This window comes from Phyllobates terribilis, unplaced genomic scaffold, assembly GCF_046119375.1.
Source record: "Phyllobates terribilis strain yellow unplaced genomic scaffold, ASM4611937v1 Scaffold_980__1_contigs__length_496563, whole genome shotgun sequence".
NCBI lineage: Eukaryota > Metazoa > Chordata > Amphibia > Anura > Dendrobatidae > Phyllobates > Phyllobates terribilis.
Genome location: NW_027363740.1, coordinates 1 through 16,502, shown reverse-complemented (window position 1 = coordinate 16,502; position 16,502 = coordinate 1). Strand labels below are relative to the sequence as shown.

At 44.5% G+C, this 16,502-nt stretch overlaps 10 non-coding genes and 1 pseudogene across 10 annotated transcripts; all 11 read left to right on the top strand.

Moving 5' to 3' along the window:
- Positions 1-2,142: 2,142 nt before the first annotated feature.
- LOC141241020 (U2 spliceosomal RNA) lies at positions 2,143-2,323 on the top strand (annotated as a pseudogene).
- A 1,115-nt stretch (positions 2,324-3,438) lies between these two features.
- On the top strand, positions 3,439-3,629 carry LOC141241014 (U2 spliceosomal RNA). Its single transcript, XR_012305806.1, has one exon. It is a non-coding gene; the product is annotated as a U2 spliceosomal RNA (small nuclear RNA).
- A 1,115-nt stretch (positions 3,630-4,744) lies between these two features.
- Positions 4,745-4,935, top strand: LOC141241015 (U2 spliceosomal RNA). Its single transcript, XR_012305807.1, has one exon. It is a non-coding gene; the product is annotated as a U2 spliceosomal RNA (small nuclear RNA).
- A 1,115-nt stretch (positions 4,936-6,050) lies between these two features.
- Positions 6,051-6,241, top strand: LOC141241007 (U2 spliceosomal RNA). The gene has a single exon (XR_012305800.1). It is a non-coding gene; the product is annotated as a U2 spliceosomal RNA (small nuclear RNA).
- Positions 6,242-7,356: 1,115 nt separating this feature from the next.
- On the top strand, positions 7,357-7,547 carry LOC141241026 (U2 spliceosomal RNA). Its single transcript, XR_012305815.1, has one exon. It is a non-coding gene; the product is annotated as a U2 spliceosomal RNA (small nuclear RNA).
- A 1,121-nt stretch (positions 7,548-8,668) lies between these two features.
- Positions 8,669-8,859, top strand: LOC141241025 (U2 spliceosomal RNA). Its single transcript, XR_012305814.1, has one exon. It is a non-coding gene; the product is annotated as a U2 spliceosomal RNA (small nuclear RNA).
- A 1,115-nt stretch (positions 8,860-9,974) lies between these two features.
- On the top strand, positions 9,975-10,165 carry LOC141241024 (U2 spliceosomal RNA). Its single transcript, XR_012305813.1, has one exon. It is a non-coding gene; the product is annotated as a U2 spliceosomal RNA (small nuclear RNA).
- A 1,115-nt stretch (positions 10,166-11,280) lies between these two features.
- Positions 11,281-11,471, top strand: LOC141241017 (U2 spliceosomal RNA). Its single transcript, XR_012305809.1, has one exon. It is a non-coding gene; the product is annotated as a U2 spliceosomal RNA (small nuclear RNA).
- Positions 11,472-12,586: 1,115 nt separating this feature from the next.
- LOC141241018 (U2 spliceosomal RNA) lies at positions 12,587-12,777 on the top strand. The gene has a single exon (XR_012305810.1). It is a non-coding gene; the product is annotated as a U2 spliceosomal RNA (small nuclear RNA).
- A 1,115-nt stretch (positions 12,778-13,892) lies between these two features.
- LOC141241016 (U2 spliceosomal RNA) lies at positions 13,893-14,083 on the top strand. The gene has a single exon (XR_012305808.1). It is a non-coding gene; the product is annotated as a U2 spliceosomal RNA (small nuclear RNA).
- A 1,115-nt stretch (positions 14,084-15,198) lies between these two features.
- LOC141241006 (U2 spliceosomal RNA) lies at positions 15,199-15,389 on the top strand. The gene has a single exon (XR_012305799.1). It is a non-coding gene; the product is annotated as a U2 spliceosomal RNA (small nuclear RNA).
- The last annotated feature ends 1,113 nt before the right edge of the window (positions 15,390-16,502 follow it).

The window sequence follows — 16,502 nt, the reverse complement described above, 5'->3', positions numbered from 1 at the left end:
GGCTCTGAGCCTTTATATACCTGTGCACAGCAGCAGCCACCTTCAGTCTGCTGCTGGACAGCCAGCAGCAGCAGCAGCAGGAGAGGTATGTAATCAGGAGCCCTCCTGCTAAGGGTAGACAGCTGCTCGTTCCACCCCACCCCCCGCCTTAATTGGTTCTCCTCCCTTCCAACGGTGTTGAGGCGGGTGGGAACAGCAGGGGGTGAAGGTGCTGTGTTTAAAGAGGTGGAGTTATGCAGATCTAAAACGCGTGGATTGCAGCAGCAGCAAGCCGAAAAGTGCAGGCATGTAAGGGATCTAGAGGTTGACAACATGTCTTCTTAACGGGAGTCCAGGAGCTCATCTCCACAAATGGACTTTTCAGGATCCTTGGGTGGCTCCGTAGTTTGAAACCAATTCTGGTTATCGCTTCTCGGCCTTTTGGCTAAGATCAAGTGCAGTGATCTAGCGGCTGCTGCCTTGGTCTTGGCTGAGAGGTGCTCGGGGTACCCGGCTCCTTGGCCTGGGGGGATCGCTCTGTTTTTCAGCAGGGCTTCACCTCCCTGCTGCTATTAGGGAGTCGGATTAGTCCCCGGGCAACGGGAGGCGATCATCTACCTGGCACTTCGGTGTTGAAGGTTTCTATTGAGAAGAGGAGAACCTGTTTGTGAAGAAGATGTCTGCAGCATCACATGAAGGAGAGGAAGATCATGTGCCTGAATTCGCTAAGGTGCAGAATTCTATTCGTTTGGTTGTTCAGGAGAACTTTCGAGATCAAAAGGATTTTAGGTATGTGATGAGTCAAGTTCTTGTGGATCTTTTTGGTTTGAAGACAGAAGAAGTGTTGGCGATAATGGACTACCCCAGGAGGGGTGTTTATGATATAGTTTTTGTTGACAAAGTTTTTTTTGAAGGATATCTAAGGAAAATGACTGCAAGCCAGGATAAAAGAATGGAGGGGATAAGTGTAATGCCACACTTCCCCGTTAGAGATAAATGGATCATTGTTAAAATGTACTCTCCATTGGTGGACGAAGAGGATGTTCTTACATTTTTGGAGTTTTTTTGTTTGTCAGTAACACCAAAAGGGAAGATTTATAATGAATTTGGTTTTTGGACTTCGAAGTGGAAATTTTTGGTCCGTTTCAAAGAAGATGAGCAGGGGACTGTGTTGCTTCCCCCAGCTAGGTTTAAGTTGGGTAATATAAATGGTGATATTTTTTTCAGTGGTATACCCACTTTTTGTCGAGTTTGTCGTCAATACGGGCATGGAAAGGAAAATTGTTCGGGTGGTGTATGTGGTTTTTGCAAAAAAGGTGATCATGAGTCAAAGGATTGTAAAGATCGGAGGAAGTGCAACTTGTGTCAGGAAGATACGCATGTTTTTAAGAATTGCCCAAAGAGGAAAAGAAATAAAGAGAAGGAGGTAGTGGTTAAAAAGGTTTTGGTAGAGAGAAAGGAGGAAAGTGTAGAAAAGGTGTTGGTGGTAAAGGGAAAAGAAAGCAAACCTGTAGGAGTGCAGAGGGAGATGGAGAAAACAAGAGTAGATTGGGGGGATAGGGTAGAGAGTGAAATGGGAGGTGTAAGTCAGGGAACTGGCCGTGGTAAGGTTAAAAAGCAAGAAAAGAGAAAGGAACAGGAAGTGGAGGTGGCAATGGAAGAAAATATAGTTGTTTTTCAACAACCTATGTTTATAAAGAATGCAGAATATTTTAACCGGTTGTACCGTAAGTTGTATGATGAGAAACGTTTGGACTATCTTATAGAGAATGTTAGGAAAGAACTAATAAGAGATAAAAATGTTTTTTGTGTGAAATATAGAATACCAGATGGTGTATCGAAACAAGTTTTTTCAGCATCAAGGGTTGAAGATTTGTCCCTTAAGGTTCTGAGTTGGGTTGGGGTTCATGCTTTTGATAATGGTTACAAGTATTTTACTTGATGTTATTACTGTTGTTAATACAGTTATAATTTAATTTTTATTTTTTTGGTATCCATTCAGGTTCTGAAACATTTCTTTCTTTGTAAGTATTGTTGTATTTTTGTAATTTTTTTTTCTGACATTAAAAGTACCAAAACCTGATGATGATTTAAGTTGGAGTCCACGTCTTGTCTCCCTTTGGGGAGAAGAGGACTGTGGAGTGGACTTTAATTTTAACCTGAATAGGTTTTAAAAAAAAAAAAAAAAAAATCTGTTCTTATCAGTTTAATATCTGATACGTCCCCTATCTGGGGACCATATATTAAATGGATTTTTAGAACAGGGAGATGGAAAAAGAGCTTGCTCTGTCCACTCCACGCATTGACCTGGTATTGCAGTATCTCCAGGACCGGTGCACCCCTTCTTTAATGCAGTTTCTAAAATCAGAAAGAATTGAATTCAATGTTTTTTGTTCATTTTGCTTGTTTGTCGGATTTTGGGATGGACTCTTTGGCTTTGCTTTTCTTCTCCTCATTGGATTTTTCATGTTCAAAGTTGCAGAAGCCAGATTACAAGCTCATTTTGGTTCAACTTCAGCAACTGTGCATTGCATTGCCATGTAATGTGATGCAATGCTATCTTTCTAGCTCTCCCTTTTTACTTCCTTTTGGATAAACAGACATATTAGGCAAGCATTTTGGAGCTTTCACCTAAATAACTACAGGTGGTGAGATAAGCTGCACAATATAATTGACCTTTCAGTATATTGTTGCACACACACCATCTATTTAGCAAATGCCCTTGTTATCAACAGCAGCCTTTTAAACTCACCTGAGCTAACAGGTATGTGCGCTGGTTACTCTGCTGCGCTTAAAATTTCTTTTTTGGTTTGCTACAATGCCTCTTCTGAAACGTTGTCTCCTTCTGCTGGAACACTGACTTCTTTCATTTAATGCCTGCAGACTATAAAAGAGAACCCAACCCAAAAAGTTTGGTTGATTAGTCTGTGGCATTCTGTTAAACTGTTGCTTATGGCGGTCTCTGTGAGCTTCTCAGCGACATTCAGCCAGCCAGGTATCCTGCCTGCAGTAGATGGAATGTGGCAATGGAACGCTGGCTGCGCGTGTCATAATAGGCTCTGAGCCTTTATATACCTGTGCACAGCAGCAGCCACCTTCAGTCTGCTGCTGGACAGCCAGCAGCAGCAGCAGCAGGAGAGGTATGTAATCAGGAGCCCTCCTGCTAAGGGTAGACAGCTGCTCGTTCCACCCCACCCCCCGCCTTAATTGGTTCTCCTCCCTTCCAACGGTGTTGAGGCGGGTGGGAACAGCAGGGGGTGAAGGTGCTGTGTTTAAAGAGGTGGAGTTATGCAGATCTAAAACGCGTGGATTGCAGCAGCAGCAAGCCGAAAAGTGCAGGCATGTAAGGGATCTAGAGGTTGACAACATGTCTTCTTAACGGGAGTCCAGGAGCTCATCTCCACAAATGGACTTTTCAGGATCCTTGGGTGGCTCCGTAGTTTGAAACCAATTCTGGTTATTGCTTCTCGGCCTTTTGGCTAAGATCAAGTGTAGTATCTGTTCTTATCAGTTTAATATCTGATACGTCCCCTATCTGGGGACCATATATTAAATGGATTTTTAGAACAGGGAGATGGAAAAAGAGCTTGCTCTGTCCACTCCACGCATTGACCTGGTATTGCAGTATCTCCAGGACCGGTGCACCCCTTCTTTAATGCAGTTTCTAAAATCAGAAAGAATTGAATTCAATGTTTTTTGTTCATTTTGCTTGTTTGTCGGATTTTGGGATGGACTCTTTGGCTTTGCTTTTCTTCTCCTCATTGGATTTTTCATGTTCAAAGTTGCAGAAGCCAGATTACAAGCTCATTTTGGTTCAACTTCAGCAACTGTGCATTGCATTGCCATGTAATGTGATGCAATGCTATCTTTCTAGCTCTCCCTTTTTACTTCCTTTTGGATAAACAGACATATTAGGCAAGCATTTTGGAGCTTTCACCTAAATAACTACAGGTGGTGAGATAAGCTGCACAATATAATTGACCTTTCAGTATATTGTTGCACACACACCATCTATTTAGCAAATGCCCTTGTTATCAACAGCAGCCTTTTAAACTCACCTGAGCTAACAGGTATGTGCGCTGGTTACTCTGCTGCGCTTAAAATTTCTTTTTTGGTTTGCTACAATGCCTTTTCTGAAACGTTGTCTCCTTCTGCTGGAACACTGACTTCTTTCATTTAATGCCTGCAGACTATAAAAGAGAACCCAACCCAAAAAGTTTGGTTGATTAGTCTGTGGCATTCTGTTAAACTGTTGCTTATGGCGGTCTCTGTGAGCTTCTCAGCGACATTCAGCCAGCCAGGTATCCTGCCTGCAGTAGATGGAATGTGGCAATGGAACGCTGGCTGCGCGTGTCATAATAGGCTCTGAGCCTTTATATACCTGTGCACAGCAGCAGCCACCTTCAGTCTGCTGCTGGACAGCCAGCAGCAGCAGCAGCAGGAGAGGTATGTAATCAGGAGCCCTCCTGCTAAGGGTAGACAGCTGCTCGTTCCACCCCACCCCCCGCCTTAATTGGTTCTCCTCCCTTCCAACGGTGTTGAGGCGGGTGGGAACAGCAGGGGGTGAAGGTGCTGTGTTTAAAGAGGTGGAGTTATGCAGATCTAAAACGCGTGGATTGCAGCAGCAGCAAGCCGAAAAGTGCAGGCATGTAAGGGATCTAGAGGTTGACAACATGTCTTCTTAACGGGAGTCCAGGAGCTCATCTCCACAAATGGACTTTTCAGGATCCTTGGGTGGCTCCGTAGTTTGAAACCAATTCTGGTTATCGCTTCTCGGCCTTTTGGCTAAGATCAAGTGTAGTATCTGTTCTTATCAGTTTAATATCTGATACGTCCCCTATCTGGGGACCGTATATTAAATGGATTTTTAGAACAGGGAGATGGAAAAAGAGCTTGCTCTGTCCACTCCACGCATTGACCTGGTATTGCAGTATCTCCAGGACCGGTGCACCCCTTCTTTAATGCAGTTTCTAAAATCAGAAAGAATTGAATTCAATGTTTTTTGTTCATTTTGCTTGTTTGTCGGATTTTGGGATGGACTCTTTGGCTTTGCTTTTCTTCTCCTCATTGGATTTTTCATGTTCAAAGTTGCAGAAGCCAGATTACAAGCTCATTTTGGTTCAACTTCAGCAACTGTGCATTGCATTGCCATGTAATGTGATGCAATGCTATCTTTCTAGCTCTCCCTTTTTACTTCCTTTTGGATAAACAGACATATTAGGCAAGCATTTTGGAGCTTTCACCTAAATAACTACAGGTGGTGAGATAAGCTGCACAATATAATTGACCTTTCAGTATATTGTTGCACACACACCATCTATTTAGCAAATGCCCTTGTTATCAACAGCAGCCTTTTAAACTCACCTGAGCTAACAGGTATGTGCGCTGGTTACTCTGCTGCGCTTAAAATTTCTTTTTTGGTTTGCTACAATGCCTTTTCTGAAACGTTGTCTCCTTCTGCTGGAACACTGACTTCTTTCATTTAATGCCTGCAGACTATAAAAGAGAACCCAACCCAAAAAGTTTGGTTGATTAGTCTGTGGCATTCTGTTAAACTGTTGCTTATGGCGGTCTCTGTGAGCTTCTCAGCGACATTCAGCCAGCCAGGTATCCTGCCTGCAGTAGATGGAATGTGGCAATGGAACGCTGGCTGCGCGTGTCATAATAGGCTCTGAGCCTTTATATACCTGTGCACAGCAGCAGCCACCTTCAGTCTGCTGCTGGACAGCCAGCAGCAGCAGCAGCAGGAGAGGTATGTAATCAGGAGCCCTCCTGCTAAGGGTAGACAGCTGCTCGTTCCACCCCACCCCCCGCCTTAATTGGTTCTCCTCCCTTCCAACGGTGTTGAGGCGGGTGGGAACAGCAGGGGGTGAAGGTGCTGTGTTTAAAGAGGTGGAGTTATGCAGATCTAAAACGCGTGGATTGCAGCAGCAGCAAGCCGAAAAGTGCAGGCATGTAAGGGATCTAGAGGTTGACAACATGTCTTCTTAACGGGAGTCCAGGAGCTCATCTCCACAAATGGACTTTTCAGGATCCTTGGGTGGCTCCGTAGTTTGAAACCAATTCTGGTTATCGCTTCTCGGCCTTTTGGCTAAGATCAAGTGTAGTATCTGTTCTTATCAGTTTAATATCTGATACGTCCCCTATCTGGGGACCATATATTAAATGGATTTTTAGAACAGGGAGATGGAAAAAGAGCTTGCTCTGTCCACTCCACGCATTGACCTGGTATTGCAGTATCTCCAGGACCGGTGCACCCCTTCTTTAATGCAGTTTCTAAAATCAGAAAGAATTGAATTCAATGTTTTTTGTTCATTTTGCTTGTTTGTCGGATTTTGGGATGGACTCTTTGGCTTTGCTTTTCTTCTCCTCATTGGATTTTTCATGTTCAAAGTTGCAGAAGCCAGATTACAAGCTCATTTTGGTTCAACTTCAGCAACTGTGCATTGCATTGCCATGTAATGTGATGCAATGCTATCTTTCTAGCTCTCCCTTTTTACTTCCTGTTGGATAAACAGACATATTAGGCAAGCATTTTGGAGCTTTCACCTAAATAACTACAGGTGGTGAGATAAGCTGCACAATATAATTGACCTTTCAGTATATTGTTGCACACACACCATCTATTTAGCAAATGCCCTTGTTATCAACAGCAGCCTTTTAAACTCACCTGAGCTAACAGGTATGTGCGCTGGTTACTCTGCTGCGCTTAAAATTTCTTTTTTGGTTTGCTACAATGCCTTTTCTGAAACGTTGTCTCCTTCTGCTGGAACACTGACTTCTTTCATTTAATGCCTGCAGACTATAAAAGAGAACCCAACCCAAAAAGTTTGGTTGATTAGTCTGTGGCATTCTGTTAAACTGTTGCTTATGGCGGTCTCTGTGAGCTTCTCAGCGACATTCAGCCAGCCAGGTATCCTGCCTGCAGTAGATGGAATGTGGCAATGGAACGCTGGCTGCGCGTGTCATAATAGGCTCTGAGCCTTTATATACCTGTGCACAGCAGCAGCCACCTTCAGTCTGCTGCTGGACAGCCAGCAGCAGCAGCAGCAGGAGAGGTATGTAATCAGGAGCCCTCCTGCTAAGGGTAGACAGCTGCTCGTTCCACCCCACCCCCCGCCTTAATTGGTTCTCCTCCCTTCCAACGGTGTTGAGGCGGGTGGGAACAGCAGGGGGTGAAGGTGCTGTGTTTAAAGAGGTGGAGTTATGCAGATCTAAAACGCGTGGATTGCAGCAGCAGCAAGCCGAAAAGTGCAGGCATGTAAGGGATCTAGAGGTTGACAACATGTCTTCTTAACGGGAGTCCAGAAGCTCATCTCCACAAATGGACTTTTCAGGATCCTTGGGTGGCTCCGTAGTTTGAAACCAATTCTGGTTATCGCTTCTCGGCCTTTTGGCTAAGATCAAGTGTAGTATCTGTTCTTATCAGTTTAATATCTGATACGTCCCCTATCTGGGGACCATATATTAAATGGATTTTTAGAACAGGGAGATGGAAAAAGAGCTTGCTCTGTCCACTCCACGCATTGACCTGGTATTGCAGTATCTCCAGGACCGGTGCACCCCTTCTTTAATGCAGTTTCTAAAATCAGAAAGAATTGAATTCAATGTTTTTTGTTCATTTTGCTTGTTTGTCGGATTTTGGGATGGACTCTTTGGCTTTGCTTTTCTTCTCCTCATTGGATTTTTCATGTTCAAAGTTGCAGAAGCCAGATTACAAGCTCATTTTGGTTCAACTTCAGCAACTGTGCATTGCATTGCCATGTAATGTGATGCAATGCTATCTTTCTAGCTCTCCCTTTTTACTTCCTTTTGGATAAACAGACATATTAGGCAAGCATTTTGGAGCTTTCACCTAAATAACTACAGGTGGTGAGATAAGCTGCACAATATAATTGACCTTTCAGTATATTGTTGCACACACACCATCTATTTAGCAAATGCCCTTGTTATCAACAGCAGCCTTTTAAACTCACCTGAGCTAACAGGTATGTGCGCTGGTTACTCTGCTGCGCTTAAAATTTCTTTTTTGGTTTGCTTTTTTTTCAATGCCTTTTCTGAAACGTTGTCTCCTTCTGCTGGAACACTGACTTCTTTCATTTAATGCCTGCAGACTATAAAAGAGAACCCAACCCAAAAAGTTTGGTTGATTAGTCTGTGGCATTCTGTTAAACTGTTGCTTATGGCGGTCTCTGTGAGCTTCTCAGCGACATTCAGCCAGCCAGGTATCCTGCCTGCAGTAGATGGAATGTGGCAATGGAACGCTGGCTGCGCGTGTCATAATAGGCTCTGAGCCTTTATATACCTGTGCACAGCAGCAGCCACCTTCAGTCTGCTGCTGGACAGCCAGCAGCAGCAGCAGCAGGAGAGGTATGTAATCAGGAGCCCTCCTGCTAAGGGTAGACAGCTGCTCGTTCCACCCCACCCCCCGCCTTAATTGGTTCTCCTCCCTTCCAACGGTGTTGAGGCGGGTGGGAACAGCAGGGGGTGAAGGTGCTGTGTTTAAAGAGGTGGAGTTATGCAGATCTAAAACGCGTGGATTGCAGCAGCAGCAAGCCGAAAAGTGCAGGCATGTAAGGGATCTAGAGGTTGACAACATGTCTTCTTAACGGGAGTCCAGGAGCTCATCTCCACAAATGGACTTTTCAGGATCCTTGGGTGGCTCCGTAGTTTGAAACCAATTCTGGTTATCGCTTCTCGGCCTTTTGGCTAAGATCAAGTGTAGTATCTGTTCTTATCAGTTTAATATCTGATACGTCCCCTATCTGGGGACCATATATTAAATGGATTTTTAGAACAGGGAGATGGAAAAAGAGCTTGCTCTGTCCACTCCACGCATTGACCTGGTATTGCAGTATCTCCAGGACCGGTGCACCCCTTCTTTAATGCAGTTTCTAAAATCAGAAAGAATTGAATTCAATGTTTTTTGTTCATTTTGCTTGTTTGTCGGATTTTGGGATGGACTCTTTGGCTTTGCTTTTCTTCTCCTCATTGGATTTTTCATGTTCAAAGTTGCAGAAGCCAGATTACAAGCTCATTTTGGTTCAACTTCAGCAACTGTGCATTGCATTGCCATGTAATGTGATGCAATGCTATCTTTCTAGCTCTCCCTTTTTACTTCCTTTTGGATAAACAGACATATTAGGCAAGCATTTTGGAGCTTTCACCTAAATAACTACAGGTGGTGAGATAAGCTGCACAATATAATTGACCTTTCAGTATATTGTTGCACACACACCATCTATTTAGCAAATGCCCTTGTTATCAACAGCAGCCTTTTAAACTCACCTGAGCTAACAGGTATGTGCGCTGGTTACTCTGCTGCGCTTAAAATTTCTTTTTTGGTTTGCTACAATGCCTTTTCTGAAACGTTGTCTCCTTCTGCTGGAACACTGACTTCTTTCATTTAATGCCTGCAGACTATAAAAGAGAACCCAACCCAAAAAGTTTGGTTGATTAGTCTGTGGCATTCTGTTAAACTGTTGCTTATGGCGGTCTCTGTGAGCTTCTCAGCGACATTCAGCCAGCCAGGTATCCTGCCTGCAGTAGATGGAATGTGGCAATGGAACGCTGGCTGCGCGTGTCATAATAGGCTCTGAGCCTTTATATACCTGTGCACAGCAGCAGCCACCTTCAGTCTGCTGCTGGACAGCCAGCAGCAGCAGCAGCAGGAGAGGTATGTAATCAGGAGCCCTCCTGCTAAGGGTAGACAGCTGCTCGTTCCACCCCACCCCCCGCCTTAATTGGTTCTCCTCCCTTCCAACGGTGTTGAGGCGGGTGGGAACAGCAGGGGGTGAAGGTGCTGTGTTTAAAGAGGTGGAGTTATGCAGATCTAAAACGCGTGGATTGCAGCAGCAGCAAGCCGAAAAGTGCAGGCATGTAAGGGATCTAGAGGTTGACAACATGTCTTCTTAACGGGAGTCCAGGAGCTCATCTCCACAAATGGACTTTTCAGGATCCTTGGGTGGCTCCGTAGTTTGAAACCAATTCTGGTTATCGCTTCTCGGCCTTTTGGCTAAGATCAAGTGTAGTATCTGTTCTTATCAGTTTAATATCTGATACGTCCCCTATCTGGGGACCATATATTAAATGGATTTTTAGAACAGGGAGATGGAAAAAGAGCTTGCTCTGTCCACTCCACGCATTGACCTGGTATTGCAGTATCTCCAGGACCGGTGCACCCCTTCTTTAATGCAGTTTCTAAAATCAGAAAGAATTGAATTCAATGTTTTTTGTTCATTTCGCTTGTTTGTCGGATTTTGGGATGGACTCTTTGGCTTTGCTTTTCTTCTCCTCATTGGATTTTTCATGTTCAAAGTTGCAGAAGCCAGATTACAAGCTCATTTTGGTTCAACTTCAGCAACTGTGCATTGCATTGCCATGTAATGTGATGCAATGCTATCTTTCTAGCTCTCCCTTTTTACTTCCTTTTGGATAAACAGACATATTAGGCAAGCATTTTGGAGCTTTCACCTAAATAACTACAGGTGGTGAGATAAGCTGCACAATATAATTGACCTTTCAGTATATTGTTGCACACACACCATCTATTTAGCAAATGCCCTTGTTATCAACAGCAGCCTTTTAAACTCACCTGAGCTAACAGGTATGTGCGCTGGTTACTCTGCTGCGCTTAAAATTTCTTTTTTGGTTTGCTACAATGCCTTTTCTGAAACGTTGTCTCCTTCTGCTGGAACACTGACTTCTTTCATTTAATGCCTGCAGTCTATAAAAGAGAACCCAACCCAAAAAGTTTGGTTGATTAGTCTGTGGCATTCTGTTAAACTGTTGCTTATGGCGGTCTCTGTGAGCTTCTCAGCGACATTCAGCCAGCCAGGTATCCTGCCTGCAGTAGATGGAATGTGGCAATGGAACGCTGGCTGCGCGTGTCATAATAGGCTCTGAGCCTTTATATACCTGTGCACAGCAGCAGCCACCTTCAGTCTGCTGCTGGACAGCCAGCAGCAGCAGCAGCAGGAGAGGTATGTAATCAGGAGCCCTCCTGCTAAGGGTAGACAGCTGCTCGTTCCACCCCACCCCCCGCCTTAATTGGTTCTCCTCCCTTCCAACGGTGTTGAGGCGGGTGGGAACAGCAGGGGGTGAAGGTGCTGTGTTTAAAGAGGTGGAGTTATGCAGATCTAAAACGCGTGGATTGCAGCAGCAGCAAGCCGAAAAGTGCAGGCATGTAAGGGATCTAGAGGTTGACAACATGTCTTCTTAACGGGAGTCCAGGAGCTCATCTCCACAAATGGACTTTTCAGGATCCTTGGGTGGCTCCGTAGTTTGAAACCAATTCTGGTTATCGCTTCTCGGCCTTTTGGCTAAGATCAAGTGTAGTATCTGTTCTTATCAGTTTAATATCTGATACGTCCCCTATCTGGGGACCATATATTAAATGGATTTTTAGAACAGGGAGATGGAAAAAGAGCTTGCTCTGTCCACTCCACGCATTGACCTGGTATTGCAGTATCTCCAGGACCGGAGCACCCCTTCTTTAATGCAGTTTCTAAAATCAGAAAGAATTGAATTCAATGTTTTTTGTTCATTTTGCTTGTTTGTCGGATTTTGGGATGGACTCTTTGGCTTTGCTTTTCTTCTCCTCATTGGATTTTTCATGTTCAAAGTTGCAGAAGCCAGATTACAAGCTCATTTTGGTTCAACTTCAGCAACTGTGCATTGCATTGCCATGTAATGTGATGCAATGCTATCTTTCTAGCTCTCCCTTTTTACTTCCTTTTGGATAAACAGACATATTAGGCAAGCATTTTGGAGCTTTCACCTAAATAACTACAGGTGGTGAGATAAGCTGCACAATATAATTGACCTTTCAGTATATTGTTGCACACACACCATCTATTTAGCAAATGCCCTTGTTATCAACAGCAGCCTTTTAAACTCACCTGAGCTAACAGGTATGTGCGCTGGTTACTCTGCTGCGCTTAAAATTTCTTTTTTGGTTTGCTACAATGCCTTTTCTGAAACGTTGTCTCCTTCTGCTGGAACACTGACTTCTTTCATTTAATGCCTGCAGACTATAAAAGAGAACCCAACCCAAAAAGTTTGGTTGATTAGTCTGTGGCATTCTGTTAAACTGTTGCTTATGGCGGTCTCTGTGAGCTTCTCAGCGACATTCAGCCAGCCAGGTATCCTGCCTGCAGTAGATGGAATGTGGCAATGGAACGCTGGCTGCGCATGTCATAATAGGCTCTGAGCCTTTATATACCTGTGCACAGCAGCAGCCACCTTCAGTCTGCTGCTGGACAGCCAGCAGCAGCAGCAGCAGGAGAGGTATGTAATCAGGAGCCCTCCTGCTAAGGGTAGACAGCTGCTCGTTCCACCCCACCCCCCGCCTTAATTGGTTCTCCTCCCTTCCAACGGTGTTGAGGCGGGTGGGAACAGCAGGGGGTGAAGGTGCTGTGTTTAAAGAGGTGGAGTTATGCAGATCTAAAACGCGTGGATTGCAGCAGCAGCAAGCCGAAAAGTGCAGGCATGTAAGGGATCTAGAGGTTGACAACATGTCTTCTTAACGGGAGTCCAGGAGCTCATCTCCACAAATGGACTTTTCAGGATCCTTGGGTGGCTCCGTAGTTTGAAACCAATTCTGGTTATCGCTTCTCGGCCTTTTGGCTAAGATCAAGTGTAGTATCTGTTCTTATCAGTTTAATATCTGATACGTCCCCTATCTGGGGACCATATATTAAATGGATTTTTAGAACAGGGAGATGGAAAAAGAGCTTGCTCTGTCCACTCCACGCATTGACCTGGTATTGCAGTATCTCCAGGACCGGTGCACCCCTTCTTTAATGCAGTTTCTAAAATCAGAAAGAATTGAATTCAATGTTTTTTGTTCATTTCGCTTGTTTGTCGGATTTTGGGATGGACTCTTTGGCTTTGCTTTTCTTCTCCTCATTGGATTTTTCATGTTCAAAGTTGCAGAAGCCAGATTACAAGCTCATTTTGGTTCAACTTCAGCAACTGTGCATTGCATTGCCATGTAATGTGATGCAATGCTATCTTTCTAGCTCTCCCTTTTTACTTCCTTTTGGATAAACAGACATATTAGGCAAGCATTTTGGAGCTTTCACCTAAATAACTACAGGTGGTGAGATAAGCTGCACAATATAATTGACCTTTCAGTATATTGTTGCACACACACCATCTATTTAGCAAATGCCCTTGTTATCAACAGCAGCCTTTTAAACTCAACTGAGCTAACAGGTATGTGCGCTGGTTACTCTGCTGCGCTTAAAATTTCTTTTTTGGTTTGCTACAATGCCTTTTCTGAAACGTTGTCTCCTTCTGCTGGAACACTGACTTCTTTCATTTAATGCCTGCAGACTATAAAAGAGAACCCAACCCAAAAAGTTTGGTTGATTAGTCTGTGGCATTCTGTTAAACTGTTGCTTATGGCGGTCTCTGTGAGCTTCTCAGCGACATTCAGCCAGCCAGGTATCCTGCCTGCAGTAGATGGAATGTGGCAATGGAACGCTGGCTGCGCGTGTCATAATAGGCTCTGAGCCTTTATATACCTGTGCACAGCAGCAGCCACCTTCAGTCTGCTGCTGGACAGCCAGCAGCAGCAGCAGCAGGAGAGGTATGTAATCAGGAGCCCTCCTGCTAAGGGTAGACAGCTGCTCGTTCCACCCCACCCCCCGCCTTAATTGGTTCTCCTCCCTTCCAACGGTGTTGAGGCGGGTGGGAACAGCAGGGGGTGAAGGTGCTGTGTTTAAAGAGGTGGAGTTATGCAGATCTAAAACGCGTGGATTGCAGCAGCAGCAAGCCGAAAAGTGCAGGCATGTAAGGGATCTAGAGGTTGACAACATGTCTTCTTAACGGGAGTCCAGGAGCTCATCTCCACAAATGGACTTTTCAGGATCCTTGGGTGGCTCCGTAGTTTGAAACCAATTCTGGTTATCGCTTCTCGGCCTTTTGGCTAAGATCAAGTGTAGTATCTGTTCTTATCAGTTTAATATCTGATACGTCCCCTATCTGGGGACCATATATTAAATGGATTTTTAGAACAGGGAGATGGAAAAAGAGCTTGCTCTGTCCACTCCACGCATTGACCTGGTATTGCAGTATCTCCAGGACCGGAGCACCCCTTCTTTAATGCAGTTTCTAAAATCAGAAAGAATTGAATTCAATGTTTTTTGTTCATTTTGCTTGTTTGTCGGATTTTGGGATGGACTCTTTGGCTTTGCTTTTCTTCTCCTCATTGGATTTTTCATGTTCAAAGTTGCAGAAGCCAGATTACAAGCTCATTTTGGTTCAACTTCAGCAACTGTGCATTGCATTGCCATGTAATGTGATGCAATGCTATCTTTCTAGCTCTCCCTTTTTACTTCCTTTTGGATAAACAGACATATTAGGCAAGCATTTTGGAGCTTTCACCTAAATAACTACAGGTGGTGAGATAAGCTGCACAATATAATTGACCTTTCAGTATATTGTTGCACACACACCATCTATTTAGCAAATGCCCTTGTTATCAACAGCAGCCTTTTAAACTCACCTGAGCTAACAGGTATGTGCGCTGGTTACTCTGCTGCGCTTAAAATTTCTTTTTTGGTTTGCTACAATGCCTTTTCTGAAACGTTGTCTCCTTCTGCTGGAACACTGACTTCTTTCATTTAATGCCTGCAGACTATAAAAGAGAACCCAACCCAAAAAGTTTGGTTGATTAGTCTGTGGCATTCTGTTAAACTGTTGCTTATGGCGGTCTCTGTGAGCTTCTCAGCGACATTCAGCCAGCCAGGTATCCTGCCTGCAGTAGATGGAATGTGGCAATGGAACGCTGGCTGCGCGTGTCATAATAGGCTCTGAGCCTTTATATACCTGTGCACAGCAGCAGCCACCTTCAGTCTGCTGCTGGACAGCCAGCAGCAGCAGCAGCAGGAGAGGTATGTAATCAGGAGCCCTCCTGCTAAGGGTAGACAGCTGCTCGTTCCACCCCACCCCCCGCCTTAATTGGTTCTCCTCCCTTCCAACGGTGTTGAGGCGGGTGGGAACAGCAGGGGGTGAAGGTGCTGTGTTTAAAGAGGTGGAGTTATGCAGATCTAAAACGCGTGGATTGCAGCAGCAGCAAGCCGAAAAGTGCAGGCATGTAAGGGATCTAGAGGTTGACAACATGTCTTCTTAACGGGAGTCCAGGAGCTCATCTCCACAAATGGACTTTTCAGGATCCTTGGGTGGCTCCGTAGTTTGAAACCAATTCTGGTTATCGCTTCTCGGCCTTTTGGCTAAGATCAAGTGTAGTATCTGTTCTTATCAGTTTAATATCTGATACGTCCCCTATCTGGGGACCATATATTAAATGGATTTTTAGAACAGGGAGATGGAAAAAGAGCTTGCTCTGTCCACTCCACGCATTGACCTGGTATTGCAGTATCTCCAGGACCGGTGCACCCCTTCTTTAATGCAGTTTCTAAAATCAGAAAGAATTGAATTCAATGTTTTTTGTTCATTTTGCTTGTTTGTCGGATTTTGGGATGGACTCTTTGGCTTTGCTTTTCTTCTCCTCATTGGATTTTTCATGTTCAAAGTTGCAGAAGCCAGATTACAAGCTCATTTTGGTTCAACTTCAGCAACTGTGCATTGCATTGCCATGTAATGTGATGCAATGCTATCTTTCTAGCTCTCCCTTTTTACTTCCTTTTGGATAAACAGACATATTAGGCAAGCATTTTGGAGTTTTCACCTAAATAACTACAGGTGGTGAGATAAGCTGCACAATATAATTGACCTTTCAGTATATTGTTGCACACACACCATCTATTTAGCAAATGCCCTTGTTATTAACAGCAGCCTTTTAAACTCACCTGAGCTAACAGGTATGTGCGCTGGTTACTCTGCTGCGCTTAAAATTTCTTTTTTGGTTTGCTACAATGCCTTTTCTGAAACGTTGTCTCCTTCTGCTGGAACACTGACTTCTTTCATTTAATGCCTGCAGACTATAAAAGAGAACCCAACCCAAAAAGTTTGGTTGATTAGTCTGTGGCATTCTGTTAAACTGTTGCTTATGGCGGTCTCTGTGAGCTTCTCAGCGACATTCAGCCAGCCAGGTATCCTGCCTGCAGTAGATGGAATTTGGCAATGGAACGCTGGCTGCGCGTGTCATAATAGGTTCTGAGCCTTTATATACCTGTGCACAGCAGCAGCCACCTTCAGTCTGCTGCTGGACAGCCAGCAGCAGCAGCAGCAGGAGAGGTATGTAATCAGGAGCCCTCCTGCTAAGGGTAGACAGCTGCTCGTTCCACCCCACCCCCCGCCTTAATTGGTTCTCCTCCCTTCCAACGGTGTTGAGGCGGGTGGGAACAGCAGGGGGTGAAGGTGCTGTGTTTAAAGAGGTGGAGTTTTGCAGATCTAAAACGCGTGGATTGCAGCAGCAGCAAGCCGAAAAGTGCAGGCATGTAAGGGATCTAGAGGTTGACAACATGTCTTCTTAACGGGAGTCCAGGAGCTCATCTCCACAAATGGACTTTTCAGGATCCTTGGGTGGCTCCGTAGTTTGAAACCAATTCTGG